Here is a 6,000-nt window from a genome sequence, read left to right as displayed (position 1 = left end):
TACGTTGGTCATTTTTTCTCAGTTTTAACAATGATTTTGTTCATTGCTGCTCATTTTGTTCAATATTTTTCTAATTTCTTTTTGGGTTTTTTTTAAATCCAGTTTCATCTTTCTGAAGGAATGAAGACAGATGCAGGAGTTTTTTTACTGGATTCAGAACTAACAAAAACAAACTCCATTTACAGTATATGTCATTTATTTATTTGTCCTTGTACGGTTAATATTTACATATTTAACGTTTTCTGGTTCTGGATTCTGATTGGTTAATGGAGTCACATGTTGAGTCAGAGACAGGAAGTATTGTAACTTTTTTTCAAATAATATTTTATTTAAACAAACAACATTACACGATGACAAACTCACACAAAAGCATAATTATTTTACAATTTGAGGTCAATCCACACCTCCTATGAAAAATTAGGAAGAATTTAACTTAGGTTAAAAAAAAAAAAAAAAAAGACAGTCAAGTGTAGTTTTTTCTTGAAAATTTACATGTAATAATGTGGAATTAGTACATGATAATGAGAGGGTTAATATGAATGTTTAGGTCTAATTTTCTTTGCTTACCTTACTTTTTCATTATTTTACTCAATTTGTTCATTGTCTTTTATTTTTGTATTTTGTGCATTTTATTAACCCTTTCATGCATGATGTCCACATTTGTGGACACATAATTTAAGATCATTTTCCAAAGGGTTCTAAAGGCAATGTTCTCTAAACCACATGGGTTTCCCCTCTACAGACCCCAAGCAATACAATGAACAGAAGTGTCCTCTTAGTTTTAGAATTTGGACTGCTCTGTGATCTCATAAAGTCATCCTCCTCAGACCCAGCTCTGGGTTTTCTGTCCACGTTTGTAGACAGGAGTCATATCTTTATACCCCCCCCCCCCCCCAAAAAAAAAAACAAAAACAAACAAACAAAAAAACAAAACAAAAATAACCTCCCAAAAACACAGCTGTCCACCGCAAAGGACATTCCATAAAATTGTCTGTCTGTAAAAAATATTGCATCATGATGTTTCCAATATAGGCAATTATTTAATAAAAAAAAAAGCCAAAACTCAAATATTAAATATCTTCTTAATAAAGCCATATTTTTTAAAGAAGTTCAAAATGCATTTCAACTTTAGCCTAATTTTGAGTAACAAAATCAATCTAAAAAAAAAAAAAAATCTAGATCATTTTTTTCATAATTCATGCATGAAAGGGTTAATTATTTGTTCTTTTCACTTTCTCGGATACTGTTTGTTATTGATTTTGTTAATTTTTGTTGATCTTTCTGGTGGTTTTTCCATTTCTGTTCATTTTGTTAATGAATTCATTCAGTATTTTTGTTGTTGTTGTTGATTCCCTTTGGACATTATTGGTTATGTTGTGAATTATTTTAGTCATGTTTGTTCTACTTTAGTGTTTTTATTATTCTTATTAGCAGTAGTAGTAATAGATATAGTATTGTTATTTTATTGTTGTTATTTTATCAGTTCCTAGGACACTCTGTCCCACTCTGTCCAGTTGGACCATTATAACCTGTCGTAGTTTCTCTAAAGGACACAAACATACTTTAGTGTTTTTCTTGTTCTTATTCTTATTAGCAGTAGTAGTAGTATTGTTATTTTATTAGTTCCTTGGACCCTCTGTCCCTCTCTGTCCCAGTCGGACCATTATAAACCAGTCTAAATGTCTCTAAAGGACACAAACATACTTTAGTGCTTTTATTATTATTATTCTTATTAGCAGTAGTAGTACTGTTATTTTATTAGTTCCTAGGACCCTCTGTCCCTCTCTGTCCCAGTTGGACCATTATAAACCAGTCTAAATGTCTCTAAAGGACACAAACACAGCCTCGCGCACACATAGTTCTGAGCTCATCCCAGATCGGGTCCTCGCGCTGCATTAGCAGTGTCAGGTGTGTTCTGCGCAGATCAGGAAGTGCCCTCAGTGGTCCTGGGTGGACCTGGGCTGTCCAGGTGAGCCTCGGTCTAAAAACTCTGCTCCAGGTGAGGCTCGAACTCACAACCTCGGCATTGCTCTGCTGAATACTGTCATATAAGTACCGCGCGCTAACCGATTGCGCCACTGGAGCTTCGGTAAAAGTCGGTCTGAAAATGTGTTTACGAACGACACACCACGTGTCTGCGACGTAAGAATGTGGAGTTCCACGAGCATTCCTCATGCGAGTCAAAGTGTGAGTAATGATGACGTAATGGCTTTAAGTGGATCAGGATCAGCTGGACCCGACTCATGACGCGTTCACGGACACACAACAAAGCTGGCTTTGGTTGTTTAACCCTTTCCTGCCCAGTGGTCACCTCAGTGGACATGTTCAAAAATGGTCACTTGTGTATTCATGGGTTTTGAGAACACTTCTGCATCATTTCATACACTGACAGTCAGAACATTACTGTAACTCTGCTGTTCTTGGTAAACCTGATCTGCACTAACAGGTTTGAGTGGAAATCAGTTGCTTGTTATTGTTATTAGACTGTAATTAACAGATTTTGTAAACAAAAAAGGTTTTATTTTGCATATCATCTCCATAAAGTGAGTAGTGACTAGTATTAGAAATGTGAGGAAAACAACAGATTAGCAGCTTTAAAAAAAGTTTTTATGTCATAGTTTTCACACAATATATTTATTTTATTTATTTATTTTGAACATGCAAAGAAACAAAATAAAAAAAAAAAGCAAATTAAGACAAAAAGAAAAAAAAAACTTTTAAATGAACAGAATCTATCTTCAAGTACGTGCAAGTCTGAATATCAGTAAAAAAAAAAAAGCTTCAGATATTCAAGACATGGTGTCAAATTAAGTGCATGTTTTTGCAACTCCATGAAAAACAGGTTCATAAGAAAATTTTCAATCGCATTGTTTTTTTCATGCCTAAAAAGGAATAAAAATACTCAGGAAAAAAAAATCTTGATTAAGGTTCTCGTAATTAGTGGTCACTTCAGTGGACAGCTATTCTCCAGATGTTCTCTTGTATATTCATGGTTTGTATTGTTTTAGTTCCAGATCAGCCAACACAGTGGGTCATCCCATACACTGACATTCAGACCATTACTGTAACTCTGCTGTTCTTGATAAACCTGATCTGCTCCAACATGGTTGAGTGGAAATCAATTGCTTGTTATTGTTATTAGACTGTAATTAACATTTTTTTCCTCAAACAAAAAGTTCATTTTTTGCATATAATCTCCAGTATATTAAAATGTGACATAACATCAGAATAGCAGCATTCCAAAAAAAAAAAAAAAATCATAGTTTTCATACGGTACTTCAGCAAATACATGTTTCTTTGCTTCAAAAATTAAACCCATGGCGTCCAGCTGAATGGACATTTTTACAGCTCCATGAAAAATAGGCTCTTAAAAATGTTTTCAACTGCATTGTTTTTTTCATGCCTAAAGAGGAATAGAAACACTCAAGAAAAAAAAAAAGAAAAAAAAAAAGTCTTGATTATGGTTCTCATAGTTCATGCATGAAAGGGTTAATTGTTTAATTATTTATGCCTGTTGAGTGTCATACCTACTAATATTATTATTTTTATTTGTTTATTTATTCATTTAATCTCAGATTGGAATGCGTTACCCAGGACTTTGTAGGGTGGGAGGAGAGATGGGGTGTGTACTGTATATATGTTTTGTGGAAAATCCAAAAGTATTGTTTTTTTCTCGTATGACTGTCAAATTTTTTTTTTTTAAACCTTGAATTATGGAAGAGGATTAGGGCCACTGGGTAAAAAAATGTAATTCTAATATATTTTTAAAATTATTTTTCTCGGAAAACAAGTCAGAATTCTGAGGTTAAAGTCAGAATTCTGGGGAAAAAAAGTCAGAATAATGACTTTAATAATGGAAATCTGACTTTTTTCTCATAATAACAATAATGAAAAAAAATAGATTGGACCTTAATTTTTTTTTTTTTTCCAATGGCCCTAATCCTCTTCCATATGATTCCAATAAAAAGAATGTTGAAAACAAACAAACAAACAAACAAACAAACGAAGATGTTTTCCCACCTGGAAATGAAATTATGGTCTTAAATCACAGTACTTTACATTCATTTTGAATAATGGTTATTTTAGAAAATTCAGTAAGTAGACACCTGATTTGTTTAAAAATATTGTGGGTGCTCATAATCTATGTAATAAACTTTGTGAACTTTGTAAAAAAAATAAATAAATAAATAAAAAAGCATTTTGCGTTAGTTAAAGGAGCATTACTATTTTGTATACTGTTCTGCAGACCCATATTTTTGTATTTCATAAACCTACTGACTGTATTTACTTTATGGTTTTCAGAAGCTCTCATGCATTTGCTCTTGTTCTTGTTCTTGTTCTTGTTCTTATTTTGAAAGTGTCAGTTTCTTTTACAAGGTTACATTGTTCATTTGTCTTACATAACCCACAAAGTTAGTAATTTTACTGATATTTAGTTTATTTTGTCTTTATTAGCATGTTTGGTATTGAAGTAATCCAAAAGTAATTGAAAGTAATAAAGTTACATTACTTTCATAATTTGGTACTTACATTATGTTACTGATTACATTTTTTAAAAGGTAACAAGTAACTGTATTGGAATACCTTTTTAAAGTAACCCTCCCAACTCTGTTTGTATCAGATACCGGTATGGAAACCAGAAAAATGTGGGACAAATAGTGCATCGATGTGGGACAGAGACACGTCTGTTTAACATATAAAATAAACTCCCTCTCACTGATCTGAAACCCTTTATTTGATCACCTGCATGAACATGACATATGCCAGAAAGGTTCAACAGATAACAAAATAATGAACACAAAAACATCACATAAAAAATATGACATAAAAAAAATAAATGAAACGAATAGTCCAAAATCACCAACAAAATGAATATATATCAACAAAATATCAGCCAAATGAACAAACAGTTCCAAACTGAACAAAAGTAACAAACATGACAAAATAAACAGTCAGAATGATCAACAAAATTAAGAAATGTGAACTATAATTCACAAAATTAATGCAAATGAGCATATAAGTCAAAGTATGACAGAAATAATAAAAACAATAAAATAATCAGTTAGATGTTCAAAATATTCAATGTAATGCAGATAAACTCCACTGTGAGTTGAACTTGTTGCCACTAGAGGGCGGTGTCAGTGCATCTGATGACTTGTTTCTATTCAAACCATTTATTTAGATGTTATATTATCTTGTGTCTGCATTAGTTTGATATTTAATATCAATAAATTAATCAATAAGGATGATATAAACAAATAAATACATGTCTAAAACACTAAATTCATCTGAAGTAAAGACTACTGGTTGTGTGTTTAGTGGTGTATCAGTGGAAATCGATGGATCCGTCATCAAATGTAAGGCGGGTGTTAATTAAATAGGTGATAGTGGAACACTGTGGCTCAAAACAACCTGCAGGATCGATACAGATCATCTTTTTATGCGTTTTTTTACTGGGCAGTTTCACATGTTTACTATGGTGAGTGGTTACTATAACAACAAAGACATTTCCGGTCTCCGACTTACCATGTGACTTTAGGAGCCAATCAGGGTTCAGAAGCAGAAATTTCAGTGAAGTGTTGTAACTTTTTTCGTTAATGTTTTAACATAAAAACCAAATATGACAATATTAATCATACAAAGACATTTATATATAAATACTAAGCATTGGTTAAAAAAAAAAAAAAAAAAAAAAAAAAATCTTTGTCTTTACAGTGTTTTTTGCTCTAAGCTCAGACAGTGTTGTGGTGGTGTCATCACAGGTAGGTACAGTACTAGCCAGTTAGCAGGTACCGTTTGTTGGTACTAAACCTAATTTCTCTTCAGGACAAAATATTCTTAATACCACATTATGAGGTTTTTACATATGGAGAAGATGAGATGTACGTTAACAGGATCAACTGCAAAATTCTATAAAGCATGGCAGCCTTTTCTAAAATTCACAGAAACTTATAAAGTGAGCAATGTATCATGACTTTAACACCAAATCACTACTCATCA

General features: G+C 32.4%; 1 non-coding gene across 1 annotated transcript; it reads right to left on the bottom strand.

The window, feature by feature from the left end:
• Positions 1-1,991: 1,991 nt before the first annotated feature.
• On the bottom strand, positions 1,992-2,085 carry trnai-uau (transfer RNA isoleucine (anticodon UAU)). Its single transcript has 2 exons — positions 2,048-2,085; positions 1,992-2,027 (listed from the first exon to the last, which is right to left on the bottom strand). It is a non-coding gene; the product is annotated as a tRNA-Ile (tRNA).
• Between the last annotated feature and the right edge of the window lie 3,915 nt (positions 2,086-6,000).

This window comes from Sphaeramia orbicularis, chromosome 19, assembly GCF_902148855.1.
Source record: "Sphaeramia orbicularis chromosome 19, fSphaOr1.1, whole genome shotgun sequence".
NCBI classification, from domain to species: Eukaryota; Metazoa; Chordata; class Actinopteri; order Kurtiformes; family Apogonidae; genus Sphaeramia; species Sphaeramia orbicularis.
The sequence above is the reverse complement of the archived record's forward strand: the minus strand, read 5'-3'. Positions and strand labels throughout refer to the sequence as shown.